Consider the following 26177-nt stretch of genomic DNA (forward strand, 5'->3'; position numbering starts at 1 on the left):
AACTGTAGGTCATCAGGACAGAGATTTTACCATAGGTCATCAGGACAGAGATTTCACCATAGGTCATCAGGACAGAGATTTTACCATAGGTCATCAGGACAGAGATTTCACCACAGGTCATCAGGACAGAGAATTCACTGTAGGTCATCAGGACAAAGATTTCACTGTAGGTCATCAGGACAGAGATTTCACCATAGGTCATCTGGACAGAGATTTCACCACAGGTCATTAGGACAAAGACTTTACCATAGGTCATCAGGACAGAGATTTCACCATAGGTCATCAGGACAGAGATTTCACCGTAGGTCACCAGGACAGAGATTTCACTGTAGGTCATCAGGACAGAGATTTCACTGTAGGTCATCAGGACAGAGATTTCACTGTAGGTCATCAGGACAGAGATTTCACCGTAGGTCATCTGGACAGAGATTTCACCACAGGTCATTAGGACAAAGACTTTACCATAGGTCACCAGGACAGAGATTCAACTGTAGGTCATCTGGACAGAGATTTCACTGTAGGTCATCAGGACAGAGATTTCACTGTAGGTCATCAGGACAGAGATTTCACTGTAGGTCATCAGGACAGAGATTTCACCATAGGTCATCAGGACAAAGACTTTACTATAGGTCATCAGGACAGAGATTTCACCGTAGGTCACCAGGACAGAGATTTCACCGTAGGTCATCAGGACAGAGATTTCACCGTAGGTCATCTGGACAGAGATTTCACTGTAGGTCATCAGGACAGAGATTTCACCATAGGTCATCAGGACAAAGACTTTACCATAGGTCATCAGGACAGAGATTTTACCGTAGGTCACCAGGACAGAGATTCAACTGTAGGTCATCTGGACAGAGGTTTCACCACAGGTCATCAGGACAGAGATTTCACCATAGGTCATCAGGACAAAGACTTTACCATAGGTCATCAGGACAGAGATTTCACCGTAGGTCATCTGGACAGAGATTTCACTGTAGGTCATCAGGACAGAGATTTCACCATAGGTCATCAGGATAAAGACTTTACCATAGGTCATTAGGACAGAGATTCAACTGTAGGTCTTCAGGACAGAGATTTCACCGTAGGTCATCTGGACAGAGATTTCACCAGAGGTCATCAGGACAAAGACTTTACCATAGGTCACCAGGACAGAGATTCAACTGTAGGTCATCAGGACAGAGATTTCACCACAGGTCATTAGGACAGAGATATCACTGTAGGTCATCAGGACAAAGATTTCACTGTAGGTCATCAGGACAGAGATTTCACCGTAGGTCATCAGGACAGAGATTTCACCGTAGGTCATCAGTACAGAGATTTCATCATAGGTCATCAAGACAGAGATTTCACCACAGGTAATCAGGACAGAGATTTCACCAAAGGTCATTAGGACAGAGATTTCACTGTAGGTCATCAGAACAAAGACTTTACCATAGGTCATCAGGACAGAGATTTCACTGTAGGTCATCAGGACAGAGATTTCACTGTAGGTCATTAGGACAGAGATTTCACTGTAGGTCATTAAGACAGAGATTTCACTGTAGGTCATCAGGACAGAAATTTCACTGTAGGTCATCAGGACAGAGATTTCACCATATGTCATCAGGACAGAGATTTCACCACAGGTCATCAGGGCAGAGATTTCACCACAGGTCATTAGGACAGAGATTTCACTATAGGTCATCAGGACAGGGATTTCACCGTAGGTCATCAGGACAGAGATTTCACCACAGGTCATTAGGACAGAGATTTCACCACAGGTCATCAGGACAGAGATTTCACCACAGGTCATCAGGACAGAGATTTCACCACAGGTCATCAGGACAGAGATTTCACCACAGGTCATTAGGACAGAGATTTCACCACAGGTCATCAGGACAGAGATTTCACTGTAGGCCATCAGGACCGAGATTTCATGGTAGGTCATCAGGACAGAGATTTCACCGTAGGTCATCAGTACAGAGATTTCACCACAGGTCATCAGGACAGAGATTTCACTGTAGGTCATCAGGACAGAGATTTCATGGTAGGTCATCAGGACAGAGATTTTACTGTAGATCCTCAGATCTTATTCATCAATTGTATCGAAGTGAAATGAAGATGTGACAAGACTTTGATGAACTTTTATCATGTTTCAGAAGAATTAGTTGACAGAGTAAGTTGCATTTTACTTCCTACAAACTACAGACATCTATACACATGTACAGATGAAACAAAATAATTCCATTGTTACCTCCCATCCTCAGATTAGGGAGTTACAAGATGTGAAATAACATGTACAAATGATGAAGCATCAGAATCACACACTTCCATCTACTGTGGAAATATTTGCCACAATCACAATGACACCTTTCTCACTCAGTACATTGTATTATAGAACTGTCAGAGGGAACAGTATCTCATCATCTTCAGCAATTTATAGTATGTAACAGCTAGGTAAAGAAAATTAAAACAGAAATTCATTCCAAAAATGTTTTAAAGAATGCTGATTATTGTTCTCTGATATTAGACTAATAGAGTTATATATAAAGTCCATTTCTACAATGAAATGGGAGAGTTATATATAAATCAAGTCCATTTCTACAGTGAAGAGTTATATATAAAGTCAATTTCTACAGTGAAGAGTTATATATAAAGTCAATGTCTACAATGAAATGGGAGAGTTATATATAAATCAAGTCCATTTCTACAGTGAAGAGTTATATATAAAGTCAATTTCTACAGTGAAGAGTTATATATAAAGTCAATGTCTACAGTGAAATGGGAGAGTTATATATAAATTCCATTTCTACAGTGAAGAGTTATATATAAAGTCAATGTCTACAGTGAAATGGGAGAGTTATATATAAATCAAGTCCATTTCTACAGTGAAGAGTTATATATAAAGTCCATTTCTACAGTGAAATGGGAGAGTTATATATAAAGTCAGTATGTCTACAGTGAAATGGGAGAGTTATATATAAAGTCCATTTCTACAGTGAAGAGTTATATATAAAGTCAATTTCTACAGTGAAGAGTTATATATAAAGTCAGTGTCTACAGTGAAATGGGAGAGTTATATATAAAGTCCATTTCTACAGTGAAGAGTTATATATAAAGTCAATTTCTACAGTGAAGAGTTATATATAAAGTCAATGTCTACAGTGAAATGGGAGAGTTATATATAAAGTCTATTTCTACAGTGAAGAGTTATATATAAAGTCAATGTCTACAGTGAAATGGGAGAGTTATATATAAATTAAGTCCATTTCTACAGTGAAGAGTTATATATAAAGTCCATTTCTACAGTGAAATGGGAGAGTTATATATAAAGTCCATTTCTACAGTGAAATGGGAGAGTTATATATAAATTAAGTCCATTTCTACAGTGAAGAGTTATATATAAAGTCCATTTCTACAGTGAAATGGGAGAGTTATATATAAAGTCAGTTTCAACACTGAAATGTAACATACATACAGCACTCTAGCAAAAACAAAAAATTCAGTAAAAAAAAAAAAAAAAAGTTGATTTTTTTTTCTTTTTCCAAAAGAGTTGAGCACATTACTTGCTAACTTCCTGGAATTTTTTTGGTGAAGATTGTATGTGGCACATATGGTTTCAACAATTCAAGCCTCACAAAAGATCATTTCCAGACCTCTTGTTGACAAACTAATATTGTACATGTATACAATAGGACCAGATAACAGGCTAGGCCTATATTAAAAATGTAAAAATGTTTAAAAATAATTACAGAAATGCATGTCTCACCTGTATGTAAACTATCCTCCACATTAGTAAGCCAGTCTAAGGTATGGTAATATTGTATTAAGGTCATTGTATATACCTCAACTTTAAGACAGACATGTCACTAATTATTACCAGTATCTGCTTATTGATACTGTATTAAGTTTCACAAAATATACCTATATAAGCTCATTTTAGTTTCAATATTTTTATTGAACATGTAATTACATTCCTTTTGATATATAGCATGACCAAAACTCTTAAACACACCTATTTAATTAGTCGTTTAGAGATCAGACAAAATATTACTATAATAGTATTTCTGTACTAGGTGTAACAGTATTTTATCTAACATTAAAAATAAATTCATATTTTTGTTTAGAAATATCCTACCGTCTTCAACAAGATATCTTGTTTCCAATTTTTTTTCACCATTATATACTCCCACTCCCCCAAAGAAAGTATTCAACTAAATGATGAAGCATCTTTAAAGACAAATTCCAATTTATTTTCTGTCATGTTATTAATATATTTTCTAATCAATAATTGTTTCAAGTATCATTCACCTGAGAAATAACAAATCACAAATATAAAGCAAACTGTTTACAGAAAAAAATCTATACCAGAAAATTACCAGATAGTCTTACCTATGTCAGAGTATTACCAGGTAGTCTTACCTATGTCAGAATATTACCAGGTAGTCTTATCTATGTCAGAGTATTACCAGGTAGTCTTATCTATGTCAGAGTATTACCAGGTAGTGTTACCTATGTCAGAATATTACAAGGTAGTCTTACCTCTGCCAGAGTATTACCAGGTAGTCTTACCTATGTCAGAGTATTACCAGGTAGTCTTACCTATGTCAGAGTATTACCAGGTAGTCTTACCTATGTCAGAGTATTACCAGGTAGTCTTATCTATGTCAGAGTATTACCAGGTAGTCTTATCTATGTCAGAGTATTACAATGTAGTCTCACCTATGTCAGAGTATTACCATGTAGTCTTACCTATGTCAGAGTATTACCAGATAGTCTTACCTATGTCAGAGTATTACCAGGTAGCCTTACCTATGTCAGAGTATTACCAGGTAGTCTTACCTATGTCAGAGTATTACCAGGTAGTCTTACCTATGTCAGAGTATTACAATGTAATCTTACCTATGTCAGAGTATTACCAGGTAGTCTTACCTATGTCAGAGTATTACAAGGTAGTCTTACCTATGTCAAAGTATTACCAGGTAGTCTTACCTATGTCAGAGTATTACCAGGTAGTCTTACCTATGTCAGAGTATTACAATGTAATCTTACCTATGTCAGAGTATTACCAGGTAGTCTTACCTATGTCAGAGTATTACCAGGTAGTCTTACCTATGTCAGAGTATTACCAGGTAGTCTTACCTATGTCAGAGTATTACCAGGTAGTCTTACCTATGTCAGAGTATTACCAGATAGTCTTACCTATGTCAGAGTATTACCAGGTAGTCTTACCTATGTCAGAGTATCACCAGGTAGTCTTACCTATGTCAGAGTATTACCAGGTAGTCTTACCTATGTCAGAGTATTACCAGATAGTCTTACCTATGTCAGAGTATTACAATGTAATCTTACCTATGTCAGAGTATTACCAGATAGTCTTACCTATGTCAGAGTATTACAAGGTAATCTTACCTATGTCAGAGTATTACCAGGTAGTCTTACCTATGTCAGAGTATTACCAGGTAGTCTTACCTATGTCAGAATATCAGTAAATAATGGTACATACCTGTATGTTAAAAGTAGAACTTCACAGTTTCAAACATCTGAGACATAAATCGTTAATTATGGTGGAAGGTGGAGTAAAGTACCCAGGTAAAACTTATATATCCTTCACACACAAAAGTGTTAATCCATAGGACAGAAAAACATCCAGAATAAATTCAATCTCTTCTCACTTCCAAGACAACTTTGAATTGTTTTTGTTTAAATTAATTAGCATACAAATCTGATTAAGCTGATACACATGACAATTCTGAGTCATACAAAGCCGAGTTTTCAATGTTATATGACAATGAGTTGCCACATTACATACACCCGAGAGTCCACCACGACGTTAGCAAGACAAATAACTGTCAATGATTGGCAATTCTCTATATCCCAGGTTGACTTTCCGCCATAGTTTTAACAGCTATCTACAGTCACAGCAAGTTCAGCTACTTGTAACAGGAGTTAGGAAATAGTCGCGCATCACATCAATTATTTCTAAGGCAGAACATGGAGCTTTTTATCACATTGATGATACATTAGATAATCATACAGAAACAGATAGATAGTATAGGTATATACGATTATCTTAATTGAACGACACATTAGCCTTCTATAGTGACAATATACAACTATTATATACAACATGTAAAGATATTTTTACTGGACGAATTAACATTATCAGTGAGGCATATAACTTGGAATTATCCTGACATTAGTGAATAAAAGTAAAGTGTGCAGTACTAGATTAGGTTTTTTCTGCTGTAAGTGCATATTTAATCGTTTATTGAACACGATAGACCAAAAACTAACATGCAATATGTAGTGGTTGTTGAGACCATCATATTTGCCGTTATGAAGGTCGTTGTGTGATCAGCCAGGCGCAACAGATGTCGGCACAGAGATGACAGACAAAACTGATACAGCAGCGAAGTCTCTTAATTCATGTACTGCCACATCACCCAGTCATCCGTGACCCTAGTACATAAATATACGACTTACTCAGACAAATACTGGAGGGCAGGACTGTTAATATCATCAAAGTGCTTGTTTATGAATTGCCTACCTATGGCATGGACATGTAAATATGTGAATATGATATGCTCTTTGACAATTAACTGTTGGCAATGAAATAGACTAGTAAAATATGCTAACAGTCACATCATGGATGTATCAGTTTGTTAGTTACTGGTTTACTGCCTACATGACTCTGCCCATCATTCTCTTTTCTTACATTATAGATCAGTTATATAGACCAAAAGGATGTATAAACAAGAGGCCCATGGGGCCTGCATCGCTCACCTGGTTGGATTAGGCCAATGTCAAAATAATGTTCATATTCAATTCGTTTTATTTGTAAATCTCTAACAATGCTATATATGGTTATAGTGTGGTAATCCAAACTGCTTTAAAGATTAATGAAGTCCAGACTCTCTAAGGTCTGAAAGACCTCAAGAATTGCTTTTAGAACATGCATTCATCACTTTATGACTAGTAGCGATTCAAAGGAATTACCTCTATTTCCCCTATTGGGCCCCGTCCCTTTGGCCCCTTTGGGGTCAGAGTTACCATTTATGCAAAATCTGTTCCCCTTCCCCAAGGATGTTTCTGACCAAATTGGGTTCAAATCCCTTCATAACTTTATGACAAGTAGCGATTTAAAGGAATTACCTCTATTTCCCCTATTGGGCCCCGCCCTTTTGGCCCCTCGGGGGTCAGAGTCACAATTCATGCAAAATCTGTTCCCCTTCCCCCAAGGATCTTTTTGACCAAATTGGGTTCAAATCCATTCATAACTTTATGACAAGTAGCGATTTAAAGGAATTACCTCTATTTCCCCTATTGGGCCCTGCCCTTTTGGCCCCTCGGGGGTCAGAGTCACAATTCATGTAAAATCTGTTCCCCTTCCCCCAAGGATCTTTTTGACCAAATTGGGTTCAAATCCATTCATAACTTTATGACTAGTAGCGATTCAAAGGAATTACCTCTATTTCCCCTATTGGGCCCCGCACCTTTGGCCCCTTTAGGGTCAGTCACCATTTATGCAAAATCTGTTCCCCTTCCCCCAAGGATGTTTCTGACCAAATTGGGTTCAAATCCATACATAACTTTATGACTAGTAGCGATTTAAAGGAATTACCTCTATTTCCCCTATTGGGCCCCGCCCCTTTGGCCTCTCGGGGGTCAGAGTCACCATTTATGCAAAATCTGTTCCCCTTCTGCCAAGGATGTTTCTGGCCAAATTTGGTCAAAATCCAATAAGAACTTTTTGACTAGTAGCGATTTGAAGCAAATGTTGACGGACGACGGACGGACGGACGACGGACGACGGACGGACGACGGACGCTGCGCCATGACATAAGCTCACCGGACCTTCGGTCCAGGTAAGCTAAAAACATACAACACTGTCTAAATAGACAGGTCACTATGGACAGATTTTCACTATGGATAGGTTGTCATCAATGTAAGTATATCACTATGGACAAGTTGTCACTATATGGACAGGTTATCATAGAAGGGTGTCATTACAGACTGGTCATCACTATGGACAGTTTGTCATGACTACAGACAGGTTGTCACTATGGACAGTTTGTCATGACTACAGACTGGTCATCACTATGGACAGTTTGTCATGACTACAGACAGGTCATCACTATGGACAGTTTGTCATGACTACAGACAGGTCATCACTATGGACAGTTTGTCATGACTACAGACTGGTCATCACTATGGACAGTTTGTCATGACTACAGACTGGTCATCACTATGGACAGTTTGTCATGACTACAGACAAGTCATCACTATGGACAGTTTGTCATGACTACAGACTGGTCATCACTATGGACAGTTTGTCATGACTACAGACAAGTCATCACTATGGACAGTTTGTTATGACTACAGACAGGTTGTCACTATGGACAGTTTGTCATGACTACAGACTGGTCATCACTATGGACAGTTTGTCATGACTACAGACAGGTCATCACTATGGACAGTTTCTCATGACTACAGACAGGTCATCACTATGGACAGTTTGTCATGACTACAGACTGGTCATCACTATGGACAGTTTGTCATGACTACAGACTGGTCATCACTATGGACAGTTTGTCATGACTACAGACTGGTCATCACTATGGACAGTTTGTCATGACTACAGACTGGTCATCACTATGGACAGTTTGTCATGACTACAGACTGGTCATCACTATGGACAGTTTCTCATGAATACAGACAGGTCATCACTATGGACAGTTTGTTATGACTACAGACAGGTTGTCACTATGGACAGTTTCTCATGACTACAGACAGGTCATCACTATGGACAGTTTCTCATGACTACAGACAGGTCATCACTATGGACAGTTTCTCATGACTACAGACAGGTCATCGATATCACTATGGACAGTTTCTCATGACTACAGACAGGTCATCACTATGGACAGTTTCTCATGACTACAGACAGGTCATAACTATGGACAAGTTGTCATGACTACAGACAGGTCATCACTATAGACAGTTTGTCACTATGGGTAGTTTGTCACTACATAAACTTAGTATAAGAAAATAAGCTTGTTTGATTAGATGACAGAAAAAATCAATTAACATGTTTGATTAGATGACAGAAAAATCAATTAACATATACTAAGTCATTATATAATAGCCACAAGGCATAGCATAAAAACATCTGTTTTCATGCCATACACAATGTAGAACTGGAATATTTTAACTTGATGATGAGACAGACAACCTCAGGAGGATATGGGAGGATCATTACTCATTAACACTTATGTTGCCTGATCTTCCTATTCTATCTTCCTAATTCAGGCTGTCAGTGAGCAGACAATAATAGCACATCAATAATGCTTTAAAGTTTGAAAAAAACACACGTAACGTATGTTCATCCCAATATTGATATATATATATAATAACAAATAAATGACTGGCCTGAGCATCATCATATCATTTAACTCTAATTAACGACTTATCAATTGGAGATGAAGAAAGCACTTCAACTCGAAGTGAGAACAGTCCATTAATGTTCAATATTGAAAACAGGACAGACTCAGGCTAAAAAGTACTGAGTGCCAATTACTGCCCTCTGGAAGAGCTAACACAGCATGATTTTGAATGATTCAATTTTAAAGAAATGGAACATTGAATCATTGTTCTTTAGTTTGAAGAATACACTGATTATAGCTGATCCTATTGTTTGTGTTTGTCCTCATCAGAAACATCCTTGGTATTCTGTACACAGGTATAAGCTGATGTTATCTCAATACAAATATATCCATTATTGTATTCTTGGGTTAATTTGTTACAATCTTCACTAATGTCTCTGACAATTTTGCCAGACCTGACAAGGTTCCAAACAAATCTTACAGTACAGTCATAATTTCACTAAGCATTTGCGTCCTCTAATGAGGTATTGGTGTCACCAGAACCAAAACTGATTGTACAGGATAAATTATTGATGACCAATATTTTAGTTCCTTGCTCTAATCAGAACTAAGTTGATTTCTATTAAATTTGCTCGAATAAATCTGATACATTTGACAGTGACAAGCTGACGATTGTTCCATTGTTCCTGTCATCGGAATGAATAAAGAATTTGCAAGAGTCCTGGCACCTTCAAAGGACTTTTTTGGTCTTCCAATCAAAATGACACTTAGGTGCGTTTGAATTCTCAATATAGATTAATATACATGTACTAATCTACTTAGATCGCAGACCAGCAAGTTATATCAAGATATTCAACAGTGAGGTGAGCTCCCAAACTTTGACCAAAATATTACACAGGAAATAGAAAATCTCTGACATATACATAAATATTACACAGGAAATAGAAAATCTCTGACATATATATATAATGTAACAGGTACAACTTTAACTATATCTTATTTTAATCAATATAGAATTAATTAATCAAATTGATGAATGTCAATTATGCAAGTACAGCATATTTGAGATAGAAAAATTAGGTAGCAGGTTGTACTTTTTTTTTTTTCTTTTTTTTTTGTGTGACGCAAACAACAAGAGCAGAAAGGAAACCTTGAAGCTTGTCATTTTTGTTACAAAATGTGCTTCGTTGCTGAACATAAAATACTCCATTAACTCAGGACAATCAAACACATCAAAGACTCCACAAGTACATAAATAAACATGCGTCAATGAATTTCAGATAACGATGACTGTCTGAGTTTGTGTGTAGACAATTTTTGGTTAATTTTGTTGTACATGATCTTGTGACAGATAATGGCACTTCACAAGTTAGAATGCATTCAAAAATCTGTGCTAGCGAAGACTGCATGTTCATAACATGCCAAATGCCTAGAAATCATTGTTACCCAAAAGGCTATACGTTTATGACAACAAATGTCCAGAAATCATTGTTAGGCCTGGGGTTCATCAGATACCCTGTGTACCAGTTTTTTTGAGAGTGGTCAATTTGGCCTTTGACCTTTAACCTTAGATCTTGATGATGTGATATGTTATGGTATGAATGTGAACTAAATCTGTCCAGGGGTGCAGGAGATATTGTGTACACAACTGACAGAGCGATCCTCGATCTTTACTACAGTGGGATGTATAATTATTCTTTTTTTAGGAATGCTAGCTGGCAGCACCATGATTATAATAAGGATCAACTTATGTCATAATCCTACGAAGTGCTTCATATACTGACATACATCACAGATACGGATAGGATATCAATTCCCTTGGAACCAGCACATCAATTTTACATGTAGGACTTAATAATCCAAATATAATTGTATTAAAACATATTTTGGTCCGAAATTCTTAAACTCATTCACTATTGGGGCACAAAAAATAAATCCATGAACGTATGTTTTTAGAGATCTTTGTATCCTGACGGATACAGCTAGATTGCACAGACATGCAATGAAAACGCGTTTCAAAGCCAGCAACTCTACTATAGTGACTATATATATCTGTGTGATGAATGTGTCATTTGTGTAATTCTTGTAAATGTTCATTTTTATTATTCCATTACGCTAACAGACAGCAGAGACCAAAACATCAAGTAATGTTCTTCACTTGTAGGATAGAATCCTTCACCGCGGGATACATCAAACAAGCCCTAATGAGAAAACATGTTTTTCTGCCTATGTTGTTATTGGGTATAACTACACACTACTGTACAAAATACCATCACGTAATACACTGTACTTCCCTGTTCTCCTACATCTGGCCTGTCCCAATATTTACAAATGACACAAATATCAAGGTGTTTGCATGCAAGTGTATCACAATGTTGGCAGAGTTGTAATTATGAGTGAGGCATTGAGTGTGTGTTTATCTGTTGTTTTGATGTCAAACGCACATGTAAGTACAAAACAGGTGTGTGTATGACTTCTCATCTGATTCACACTCTCATATGTTTTACAAAGTATGGCTCTCAATACATAACCATAGTCCAATATGATTGATCCATCAGAAATTATATTGAAACATAATTTAGCCTGACAAACTGTTCCTGTTCTGGTATAGACTATTTAACATCTTATTCTACCATTCTAGGTCTCTCAAGGTCACTCTCAAGGTCACTCAGATTTGCTTGCTATCGGACATGCATATCAGATGGAAGTTATTCATTTTATCAATTTTTATTATAAATAATTTCTTTAAAATCATTCCTTGTTGACAGCAATTTCTTTAAATCCATTCCTTAATTGTGGATAACACTACAGTATCAGACATTTCTGTCTCCCCATCCCTATGGTGTGCCTCAACATTTTTATTATCTCTTATCAGCAGTCTAGTTTTTGATTGGTTTTATTCAATTACCAATAATTGGCCAAAATCAATTTTTCTGTCAACTTTCCAGAGCCGGAAGCTGTTAAAACAATCTCTGATGGTATCATGATATCAATAACTGTGTATTAAGGAAGGAAACGGTTTCAGTTTTTTTAAAGCAAAGGTCCGTCCAATACTGCAGTTCAGCAAACTTAATTATTTAACAATGCATGATGATGTATACTCTTTATCAATGCAATATTAAAAATTATCTCAATACATTTATATATAAAAGATATAAGTGAGTAGAAGTAGAATCACAACCTATACACTAAATAAGGACAGAATATACCTACAATTTCTCTTATTTTATCTACATCATCTTCAGCCTGGAATGACAAAGAGGGAGAATTTATAATATTCTCTAACCCTGGACAGGGATATCTGCAGTTGAGGTTTCCTTATCTCACCCTGGGAAACATACAAGCTACACATGCTCTTTGTACGTTCTTAACACGTCATTAATACCATGACGTCACATTGAACCACGTCACATCAACATTTTCTTGTAATGATGCAGCGTCCACAACCCTCAGGGTAAGATACTTCAGCTGCCCTCTCAGGCTGAGATTCCCCTGTCTCAATTAACCCCAAGGGGGTGAAAGATTAATCCACTCACTAGACCCTGTCTGAGTATCAATGACTTCAGGTAACTTGGGATTCCCCAGTCACTTCAATCCTTTCCATACAAATAGTTTGTTTATTTATTGTGCAATTCACAAAAACCAATAGTTGTTAATCTTGCTCAGTGAAATATCCTAGCTCTGTCTGTAATCAAATTAGATTTCCTTCAAGGCTGTGAAACTCTTAAAAATGAGTAAGAATAGTGGAATCCTCACGCAACATACACAGTAAGTGTTTATGTACTTTATGTAGCAGAAGACAATAGTTATGTGTACAACTTTCACAATAAAAACATTTTGAACAGTCAAACAACAATCAAAGATAGGAATTCTCTAGCTTTTTTATATCCAAATTTTCATTCAATATGTCATCGTGAGGATCTATGCCAGACCACACACACAAAAATGATAGATGTGAGATAATAATTCTGTCCTACTTGTACCTTACAAATGTTTAACACATCCACATACAGGAAAAAGAGCAAAAAAGTGACACACATTTTCAAGGTTCAGATTTTATGAAGCACTCTCCCTGTAATATACCAATATCTACCTATAATTCAAATCCACAAATTATTCAAAAACGTCAAAGAAATATTGGCGATAAAAGGATGAAAGTGGAACCATGACCCGAGAAGGAATGGTAACATATTACTCTGGCCCGTATACCCATACTACCCATCAATCTCTACACTAACACCTACAATCCTTATATGGTACGTAACATTACTCTGGCCCACATACCCATACTACCCATCAATCTCTACACTAACACCTACAATCCTTATATGGTAACATTACTCGGGCCCCACATACCCATACTACCCATCAATCTCTACACTGACACCTACAATCCTTATATGGTAACATTACTCTGGCCCACATACCCATACTACCCATCAATCTCTACACTAACACCTACAATCCTTATATGGTAACATTACTCTGGCCAACATACCCATACTACCCATCAATCTCTACACTAACACCTACAATCCTTATATGGTAACATTACTCTGGCCCACATACCCATACTACCCATCAATCTCTACACTAACACCTACAATCCTTATATGGTAACATTACTTTGGCCCATGTATCCATCTTCTCAGCAGATTTCAATGCAAGAGTCCATTATGGAAAGGATTGAAATTAAATATAAAGATGTAAAGCGTTCTCAGAGTATGTTTTCTGCCTGAAGGAATCAGGACTTCATGACAGGTCATCAGGTATAGTCTAAGTGACATTTGACAGCACTTAATTCATAGAAAGGTACTGAAGATTGCTGTATATAGTACCAATAGAGGACAGTGAGCTAACAAAAGCTCACAAATGATAACTGTCTGTCTGGATCCCACAAGCACTTTGACTGAAGCACAAAATTGAGTGAAGGCTTACAAAGGTCAATGTCATATAGTCTGACACTTCTCACTGAAGGCCTATATAGGCCAATGTCATACAATCTGACATACTTCTCACTGAAGGCTTACAAAGGTCAATGTCATACAGTCTGACATACTTCTCACTGAAGGCTTACAAAGGTCAATGTCATACAGTCTCACATACTTCTTCTCACTGAATACTTACAAAGGTCAATATCTTACAGTCTCACATACTTCTCACTGAAGGCTTACAAAGGTTAATGTCATACAATCTGACATACTTCTCACTGAAGGCTTACAAAGGTCAATGTCATACAGTCTGACATATTTCTCACTGAATGCTTACAAAGGTCAATGTAATACAGTCTCACAAACTTCTCACTGAAGGCTTACAAAGGTCAATGTCATACAGTCTGACATACTTCTCACTGAAGGCTTACAAAGGTCAATGTCATACAGTCTGACATACTTCTCACTGAAGGCTTACAAAGGTCAATGTCATACAGTCTGACATACTTCTCACTGAAGGCTTACAAAGGTCAATGTCATACAGTCTGACATACTTCTCACTGAAAGCTAACAAAGGTCAATGTCATACAGTCTGACATTACTTCTCACTGAAGGCTTACAAAGGTCAATGTCATACAATCTGACATACTTCTCACTGAAGGCTTACAAAGGTCAATGTCATATAGTCTGACACTTCTCACTGAAGGCCTATATAGGTCAATGTCATACAGTCTCACATACTTCTTCTCACTGAAGGCTTACAAAGGTCAATGTCATATAGTCTGACATACTTCTCACTGAATACTAACAAAGGTCAATGTCTTATAGTCTGACACTTCTCACTGAAGGGCTAAATAGGTCAATGCCATACAGTCTGACATACTTCTCACTGAAGGCTTACAAAGGTCAATGTCATACAGACTGACATACTTCTCACTGAAGGCTTACAAAGGTCAATGTCATACAGTCTCACATACTTCTCACTGAAGGCTTACAAAGGTCAATGTCATACAGTCTTACATACTTCTCACTGAAGGCTTACAAAGATCAATGTCATACAGTCTGACATTACTTCTCACTGAAAGCTAACAAAGGTCAATGTCATACAATCTGACATACTTCTCACTGAAGGCTTACAAAGGTCAATGTCATACAGTCTGACATACTTCTCACTGAAGGCTTACAAAGGTCAATGTCATACAGTCTGACATTACTTCTCACTGAAGGCTTACAGAGGTCAATGTCACACAGTCTGACATACTTCTCACTGAAGGCTTACAAAGGTCAATGTCATACAGTCTCACATACTTCTCACTGAAGGCTTACAAAGGTTAATGTCATACAGTCTCACATACTTCTCACTGAAGGCCTATATAGGTCAATGTCATACAGTCTGACATACTTCTCACTGAAGGCATACAAAGGTCAATGTCATACAGTCTCACATACTTCTCACTGAAGGCCTATATAGGTCAATGTCATACAGTCTCACATACTTCTCACTGAAGGCTTACAAAGGTCAATGCCATACAGTCTGACACTTCTCACTGAATGCTTACAAAGGTCAATGTCATACAGTCCGACATACTTCTGACTGAATGCTTACAAAGGTCATTGTTATAAGTCTGACATAACTTCTCAACGAAGGCTTACAAAGGTCATTGTCATACAGTCTGACATACTTCTCACTGAAGGCCTACAAAGGTTAATGTCATACAGTCTGACATACTTCACACTGAATACTTACAAAGGTCAATGTTATAAGTTTGACATACTTCTCACTGAAGGCATACAAAGGTCAATGTCATACAGTCTCACATACTTCTAACTGAAGGCCTATATAGGTCAATGTCATACAGTCTGACATACTTCTCACTGAATGCTTATCAAGGTCAACGTCATACAGTCTGACATATTTCTCACTGAAGGCTTACAAAGGTCAATGTCATACAGTCTCACATACTTCTCACTGAAGGCCTATATAGGTCAATGTCATACAGTCTCACATTACTTCTCACTGAAGGCCTATATAGGTCAATGTCATACAGTCTGACATACTTCTCACTGAAGGCCTATATAGGTCAATGTCATACAGTCTGACATACTTCTCACTGAAAGCTAACAAAGGTCAATGTCATACAGTCTAACATACTTCTCACTGAAGGCTTACAAAGGTCAATGTCATACAGTCTGACATACTTCTCACTGAAGGCCTATATAGGTCAATGTCATACAGTCTCACATACTTCTCACTGAAGGCTTACAAAGGTCAATGTCATACAGTCTGACATACTTCTAACTGAAGGCTTACAAAGGTCAATGTCATACAGTCTGACATACTTCAAACTGTAGGCCTACAAAGGTCAATGTCTTACAGTCTGACATTACTTCTCATTGAAGGCCTACAAAGGTCAATGTCATACAATCTGACATACTTCTCACTGAAGGCTTACAAAGGTCAACGTCATACAATCTGACACTTCTCAGTGAATGCTTACAAAGGTCAATGTCATACAGTCTGACATACTTCTCACTGAAGGCTTACAAAGGTCAATGTCATACAGTCTGACATACTTCTCACTGAAGGCTTACAAAGGTCAATGTCATACAGTATTAAAACATATGCCTGAGGATTTGATTTTATCTATGTTGACATGTTTCTGGAGATCAATGAGGATAAATTTTCATTCGCATATGAGGTTACTGTTCACATCTATGTTTGAAAAGTGTCATAAATAAGTGATGCAGCTATAAAAACATCAAATTAACTCCAATGTAAAAACACGCCTCACCACAGCCCAGCCTCACCACAGCCCACGTACAACAAAGTACTCAACTTCATATTCTGTTTCAGTATTGGTCTCACCATATAAAGGGCCTTAATCTCTGTCAGGATGTCATGTAGCCAAATCACAAATACTGTTTGGCATTGATGCAATAACACTGTAGTGACCTCATAAATGAATATAACATCCAATGTCTCGGTTTAATTTGAAAAAGTCAACACTAGTGACATAAACAACAAAACAAACACCTATACAGACTGGGCATACATGTAACAATCATTGTTGGTAGATTTAAAACAAGGACTGAATTTCCTCTTTGGCGATTCTTATGTATGGTTTTATCCACGGCCATAGGGGTACAATCTTTTAGGTGTTTGATCTGAATTATTGACATACAGTCAGAAAACACGTGACCTTCAGTGTTTTATCTGACTCATTGACTCACAGAGTCAGGTAGCATGTAATATTCAGTGTTTGATCATTTTCGTTGACTCACAGAGTCAATCAGCATGTAATATTCAATGCATTATCTGACTCATTGACTCACAGAGTCAGGTAGCATGTAATATTCAGTGTTTGATAATATTCATTGACTCACAGTCAATTAGCATATTATAGTATACACTGTTTGTCCTGAGTACCACATAGAAAAACGAAAAATATCTCACAAATTCAGTAAGATCATCAATTTCTTACCCATGTAACGTCACCATTAAATGTGAATGAAGGACAACACTTATAGGCCTTGTCAATGAAAAATCAGGTCGGTGCTTTCACATCCTTATACAATACACTGTTTTCGAAGGCAACTGATCTTTTCAGAAAGTTTTTTTTTTAAATGTCGAAATCACTTTGCTTTATTTTCACTTACTTAAAAAATTATGTATGCATATGTTTAGCGGTATAAAATATTCTTCAGTAATACAATTCTCAAAAGTCTATTCTAAAAAAACATTCCCTAAATGTCTACCATATGTAAAATACAGATATTGTATTTACAGAATACCAAACTTTATTTGCATTTTCTTATGCACAAAACGGGTCCCTCCATAACTTCTACCATTACCGAGTCTATTGACAAATGTGTACCTTCTGAGGCAGACAAAGGAGGTATGTGTTCAAGTTGAGAACGAAAGTCTCAGCATAACAGTTCTAAAAGCTTTAGCAAACCTCACTATTGACCAAAAAAATTAACAATATAAAGTTTTAATTTGAAAAGTACATGATCGGAAAGTTCTCCCGTGAAATCTGTCAAGACTTATTTAAACAGCTGATAATAGATGCAAATTGATTTGGGTTTTTTATAGATGTCTGTATGAAAATCATAGCATACTTCTGTCCTAAGTGCGTTAATAAAACACCCCCTGTTCACGTTTTTGTTACCAGAGATTTCTCCATTGGCATCAAAGCTCCGCCAGCCATTAGTATTGAATCAGGCCGATCCTGAGGGTCACATATTGTGTACATGTGTAGCAGGAATTTAAATTAATTGTATGCTGTATAAATGACAATTGATGTGTATTTTGTATATTTCCAGTTCAACCCATAGCAAACACTGACAACACTTTATCAAATTTATTGCATTAAAACTTGTGACATATCATCGTCAATAGAATTTTATATATTTAAATATCTTTTATTGGTGTTTTTGTCATATTGTCTGATTCTGTTATGTCTGGCTGTCCTCAATTGAAGGGTAAACATGGAGACTTAGAGTTCTAGCAAAGAAGGCGTGTCTGATGAGTATACAGGTATCCGACTCTCCCTAGTCCTACTCAATTGAATTACAAAGGTAAATTTGCTGATTATTATCACCTGTCGTTATACTACAGGCGTGTACCTGTACTTGACGAGTGTAGATGTGAGTACTTACATCATGTACACAACAGGATCTCACTTTTTATAACTAATAAATGTGAATACTCTTGGGCTCCTTGACTTGAAATTTTGACTCCGAGTTTTGACTTGAATGATCAATCACATACCACCAACTTTGGTTTTATATTTGTAAAGCTTTGATATATAAAAATACAGTATTCTTAACAAATGACAGCAACAATCTTTCTGGAATTAACTGTTAAGGGTGTATGCTAGCTTTCACATACATTATATCTATAATTTGTATACGAGTTAACTCACTTATCAAACTTCTAATCTAATCAATAAATACTCTTATGTATCAATGAAATTTGTAATTAGATAACTATGATGTGTTTTTAAATATAATGGCTGATTCATAACTTTCTCCTAATAAATTAATGTGGATAGAAGTTATACATATATTACCGAGCCAGGAGACATACATATGTAATTATCTTCTGTGTTTCTGACTTATTGACTCATTGACTCACAGCATGTAATCTTCATTGTTTGCTGATTCATTGATTCAGGTTGCATGAAACCTTCATGTTTTATTTGACTCACTGACATTGAGTCAGATAGTGCTACGAATCACTGACTCACTGAGTCAGTTAGTATGTTATCTTAAGTGTTTGATCAGACTCATATACTCATCAATTAGCTTCTTACTTCCAGTGACTGATCTGACTCATTGACTCACTGATCATGAGACAGGTTGCACACATTGACTCAATGAGTCAGGGAGCATGTTATATCTTCAGTGTTTGATTTTATTCATTGTCCCACTTGGGTATAGGATACAACCTTCAATGATTTCTCCAACTCATTGACTTAATGCCATATCTCCAGGGTATGATCTAGCTAACTCACTGACTCAGTAAGTCTGAATATAGGTAATCACAAATTAAAAGAAATTATTGTCATGTTACAAATTCAGTATAGGAACATCAAATGACTTTCTTGCTGAATTTGAAGTCATGAAGTTTTGAGAAAAGTTCATAATGTTAGAAATTAAGTTCATAATATTAGGTATCAGTTCCCCATTTTCTTTCAACTTTATTGATTAAACCACTGATTTAATTATCTAAACTCAATTTAGGGCATTTTCACATAAAAAGAAATTCTGATCAAAATTAGAAACTTAATTTAATATTGATTGTATTATAATGGAAAAAAATGCCATCAATTACTACATGAACACAATTTGGTTTTTTCAGTATAAATCATGTATGTTGGCTGTGTCTGAAAAATACCAAAGTTGATAATAAAGTTCAAGGAAAATGGGCCACAGTAATTACTAATTACCAAATTTACAGTCAATTTAGTTTGTTACACTTTCTAATGAAAAAACCATTTCATTTGAAATTGAAAAATAATGAATTTGTAATGAGAAAATCTAATGTTAACATTTTGCTTTTAGAATAACCCATTCCTTAATACAATACAATTATATACTGACAATCTGTACAATATCCAGCTCCGACATACTCCGAGATATTTGATGTTTGTCTGTATATTGTACTCTTTTATATGAATTCAACGATCACTCAAGTGCTCTAAAGGCAATTAATTCCAAGGTCATTAATTTCAAGGGTTTCTATCTTCTGGCTATTTTTTGGGATATAATCATGAAAAACACTTAAGATAGATATAAACATATGTAAACAGGAGAAAAATCTGTTTCACAATTTCTGTGAAAACTTCAAACTTCTGGTAATAACTGTAGAAATCTGAACCAGTGACAATAATAAATTAACAGCCTATTTACAGGATGTTTAGATACAATAAATAATTCTTCATTTTGAAATGTACATTAACAAAATTATTGTATTTGAACACATTTTGTTATCCTTTGATCTGATACTGACAAACTGATGGGAGTTCTACAGTAGATTTGGTGCATTAATATGGTCCTCTGCAGCATTTAGGTACAGTAGAACATCCCAGGGTCAAAGGTCATAATCATGCAGTTAAACATCCACTTACCTGTCAAATCCTGAAGTTTATGCTGCTATTCTAATGTGCTTAATAGATGAAGACGTCTTTCTGTAAAAGATAAAATTAGATATTTCTGTAAAACATACCATAAAAATTTCATGTCTGCATGTGTTTTAAACACAAAAGTGTCTTACAGTACCCAAAACAGCATGGCAACAACAACTCTGAAAAACATCAATACATTATATAGCTGTAAGGGATCTTACTACTGACATCTAAAGCAATGATAAATATTTTCTTTCGTTTCTGATCTGGCACATAAGAAAAACAGACAAAGGTCAAAATTTGACACAGAAAATGTAAAAACTTGAGCTAATGTTTGCTGTATTATATCTCAGCAAGTTAGGAAACCCATCAATAAGATGGGGGGGGGGGGGGGGGACACAGAGAAGACACAGAGGAGACACAGGGGGGAGGGGGGGAACACAGAGGAGACACAGAGGAGACACAGGGGGAGGGGGGGGGGGGACACAGAGGAGACACAGAGAAGACACAGAGGAGACACAGGGGGAGGGGGGGGGAACACAGAGGAGACACAGAGGAGACTCAGAGGGGGGGGGGATTGAAGGAAACACAGTGGAAGCACAGAGGAGACAGGATGGAGAGGTTGAAGGAAACAGAGGAGACACAGAGGAGACACAGAGGATGGAGGGGTTGAAGGAAACAGAGGAGACACAGAGGAGACACAGAGGATGGAGGGGTTGAAGGAAACACAGAGGAGACACAGGTAAGTGTACGTAAAACACTAGTGAACCCAACAAGCTGGTTATATTGATGGTCCGACTTTTTATTGGAGTGGAGAGTGTTGTTTACATGTTCGGCTATAAGGTTGCCGTCATCAGAACAACAATCATTAATGTGACATCTTATACACAACATAATATCTAATAATATCTACCCTATACCCAAAACATGTCAACAACACTCTCCAACAAAAAATTGGGCCATCAATAGAGCCACCATCTTGGGCTTGCTGTGATAACGCACTCATAAAATGATTGGAGAATGTTTCATCCAGGTATCGGCTACAGAAACCAACATTTTACAGCAAAACAATCCCCAAAACACATTTTCAGAGACAAGATTTCAATCCAAAATCTTCAGTCTACTGTTTAGAAATCTTGATGCCTGATGCCTTTGGCCTGCTACTGACTATTTTCAAATCTTCAATCTGAATTTTAGAAATTAAAGATTACAAATGCAACAGGTCTCTATAAACCAGATGATCACAAAACAACAGCTTGAATCACAGTGAAGTTATACCTTATTATAACACCAGTGATCAAGCTTTGAATCAAACATTGGCAAGACTCAGATTGTTAAAGCTCCTACAAAACTTGCCATCAGGACTGCAGTTTGTTATGCCTACAGAATCCAATCATAAATCTGATGGAGATTCTACTTAAAAGTTCTTATCAAAAAGGAAGCAGAAAGTCATTGAGACTTGAGTGTTTGATAAGACTACAGGTGTATAGATGGAGTGAATCACTATACACATCAAACATTTGTCACAATTCATATCAATACCATGCAGTGATGTATCTCACCAAGAGCTAACCAAAACCACAGGCCACTGATGTATAAACTCGCCTCAAGTATGGAGCCATTTCATCACCATCACATGCATGTATATTAATGTATATATGTGCAGCAAGCTTGCTGAAATCTTCAGCACATACACTGTATTTCATCTATTTAATTTTGTTTTTACCTAGGGAGTATTACAGCCTTAACGTTGAGATGATTAATTCTGTAAACTCTCATTAGATTTTGTAAAGTTTTGCCAGTCCTACAGAGGAGAGATATGTGTCTATAATCACAATATTATCTATAAGCAGTATCACCTGAGGTGTATCTCTTTTAGATATCAGTAAATTCTGCTGACAAATATGTAGGATATTACCTATTATGATATAATTATAAACTGCAAAAAGCCTACATAACTGTCTTCTTTGGGGCTTGCTAATGGTAATGGATGTATATTAAGTATATAAAAGCAGCATAAACTAGAACTGTCGCCAAGATGGCTGACTAATACCCCCGCAATCTGCACCACGAGTCAATGGTCAATTGGAACTGTTAGTTAGAGGCTAACTAAGATAACCCAGTAATATAGCGACCAGTTGCCATAGCAACCATCGGTTTAGTAGGAGTTATCCGGACAAACATAAAGTTATGGTTCTTATCAGAAAACCTGTTTATAGTGACCAGTTGCCATAGCAACCATAATTTTGAAAAAAAGAAAGTGGCATGCACATCTACACATGGTCCTCTATATTTGTGTGAAGTTTCATTGAAATCGGCCCTTCGGTTTAGGAGGAGTTGTCCGGACAAACATTAAGTTATGGTTCTTATCAGAAAACCTGTTTATAGTAACCAGTTGCCATAGCAACCATAATTTTGAAAAAAAGAAAGTGGCATGCACATCTACACATGGTCCTCTATATTTGTGTGAAGTTTCATTGAAATTGGCCATTTAGTTTAGGAGGAGTTGTCCGGACAAACTTAGAGTTATGGTTCTTATCAGAAAACCTGTTTATAGTAACCAGTTGCCATAGCAACCATAATTTTGAAAAAAAGAAAGTGGCATGCACATCTACACATGGTCCTCTATATTTGTGTGAAGTTTCATTGAAATTGGCCATTTAGTTTAGGAGGAGTTGTCCGGACAAACTTAGAGTTATGGTTCTTATCGGAAAACCTGTTTATAGTGACCAGTTGCCATAGCAACCATAATTTTGAGAAAAATAAAGTGGCATGCACATCTACACATGATCATTAATATTTGTGTGAAGTTTCATCGGAATTGGCCCATCAGTTTAGGAGGAGTTGTCCGGACAAAATGCATCTACAGACAGACGGACGGACAACCTGATTCCAGTATACCCCCCCCTAACTTCGTTGCGGGGTATAAAAAGTGAAGTCATACCCTGTGCAACATTGCCTAACTTGTATTTCATTAAGTTTTTCTACAAAAGGGACATAACTCTTTTAAAAAGTTCTGAAACTCAAAATTCTATGTCAAGGGGTACATACATACCAAAACAATGTTAAAAAGCTGTTACAAACTCTATGCCTTAACATATAAATCTGTTACAATACATCTGGGACTTAAATGCATAGTTTTCTTTATTTTAAACTTTGCATTTATATTTAAAAGGAATTCAATGGTTTACCAACTGTGAACACTTATCACCAAGCAAAAATGTCAAATTTTATAGGATAGAAGAGGTCCAATGGGCCTGTATTGCTCACCTGGTTCTACAGCAACTTTGAAGTTAATCTCGGTCAATCATGCAGAAACTATGCTGGTTACCACTTTATTCAAATATCTGAGTAGGTTAGGTTTATTTATGATAATTTTTTTAGTCTCTCATTCCAGCATGCCATTAGCCTAATATCAGGTCTATTGGCTATGGAAAAATCATTTCAAGATTTAAGCCTATTTGACCCCTGTGACCTTGAATGTAGGTGAACGTCTTTCATTTGAATGAATTTGCAATTGATAGCCCATCACCCCAGCATGCTACAAGCCTTATATCCAGTCCCTGGGCCTCTTGGTTTTTGAAAAGTCGTTTGAAGATATTAGGCTTATTTGAACACTGTGACCTTGATTGTAGGTCAAGGTCTTGCAATTGAGCAAACTTGGCAGCCCTTTATTCATGCATGCTACAGACCTAATATCAATTCCCTGGGCCCCGTGGTTATGAAGAAGTCATATAAATTTTTTTAGCCTATTTGACCCCTATGACCTTGAATATACATTTTGTTGTAATTTCATTTATTTGAACAAACTGGGTAGCCCTTCACCCAAGCATGCCACAGGACCAATGCCATGTCCTCTTTGCTGCTTGGTTATTAAAAAAGAGTTGATTAAAGGAAAAAGTTGACGCCAGATGGCCTGGACAGACAGACAGATGACCGGACGGATAGATGACGGATGCCACACCACAACTTGAACTAATTTGTTTTGTATTATTCGGGCAGATGACCTAATAAGACTATTCCTCTAGTATACCCCCTTGACCTTAATTGTTGTCTTTAACTTTATTTTACTTATTTTCAGAATATTTATTTCAGTTAAATTGAGTTAAACATTTTAATAATTCAGAAAACAATGTTTTCAGATGTGATATTTTGCAGCTAAGGTACATTTAGATGACAACCTGACTTGTTTTAATATAATTTTTTTACATTTTAAAATTGAAAGCAGTAGTTTTTTTCAGAATCTAGTGAAGTGGAGAACAAGTTACCATTAAGTGAGGTGTACTAATATTAAAAACATTAAAAAGTTGTACTTTACCCATCTCCCGAAGATAACAGGACTTAACAGCTGCCAATTCCCTTTGCGTACTTTTGAAACTTAAACTGCTTATTTGCAACTCAAAAATACCCCAGATAATCAATTATTCCTTCTGTGTAGAAGTACATACAATGTGCCTTAATAATTCAGAATACTTTGGTGTTACCACACAAGTAGGTCATTCCAAACACATTTTTAGATTAACTTTATAATGTCCCGTACTTGCTCACGTGCTACAAATGGACACACAGAAATGAAGGTCCTACACCCATGTGTTATTATTCTACAAAACGATGCTACATGTATTTCAGTCACAAGCACAACTTGACAATTTGACTAAAATATCCCCCACTGTTCGAACAAAAAGTAGAGGTAGTTTTTTTTAGTATTCAGTTTTTTTAAATTAGTTCAATTTTTAGTTGTTTTTTTTTTTTCTTTCATTTTTACAAAATTTCAAAATATTTGCATATCTATACCAAACTGACACATCAATACTAACTACCGGTAATGACAACTAATTAAATCAAATTGTATTGGATTTCAGCAGTAGGCAATATTTATATAAGGACTACATACTTTATCATCGTATATGTTCAGGCTAGTTATTTATAAGGAAAACCATATTGCAACACTGAAACTTGACTGTCACTGGGTGTGGGTCAATTGGTGGGGGAGGAGGAATGGTCATCCTGATCCTTCCCCAGGGAAAACCTCAGGATCAGCGGAGGGGAAAGCTGGCTTTTCCATTTTTACAAGTACAAGTTATAAAAATCTGTACCTTTACACAGTAATGATTTTAAGAAACAATGTGTCATCTAAAGTGATGTCAATTTAATGAACAATACTATACCATAATTTGAGATACTTAGATATACCTGCCAATATTTTTTCTATTTAATTTTTTAATGATTTTTCAAATATTTATTTATTG

The 26177-nt window shown here is 36.5% G+C and overlaps 1 protein-coding gene across 1 annotated transcript in view; it reads right to left on the reverse strand.

The window, feature by feature from the left end:
• Positions 1-26177, reverse strand: part of LOC117321526 (thrombospondin type-1 domain-containing protein 7A-like) — a 282966-nt gene that overhangs the window by 220222 nt on the left and 36567 nt on the right. The window contains exon 2 of the mRNA XM_033875956.1: positions 20932-20991. The gene's annotated coding sequence lies outside the window, so the exon portion shown is untranslated. The remainder of the gene's footprint in view (positions 1-20931; positions 20992-26177) is intronic.

The sequence above is a fragment of the Pecten maximus genome, chromosome 2 (genome assembly GCF_902652985.1).
Source record: "Pecten maximus chromosome 2, xPecMax1.1, whole genome shotgun sequence".
Classification (NCBI taxonomy): Eukaryota; Metazoa; Mollusca; class Bivalvia; order Pectinida; family Pectinidae; genus Pecten; species Pecten maximus.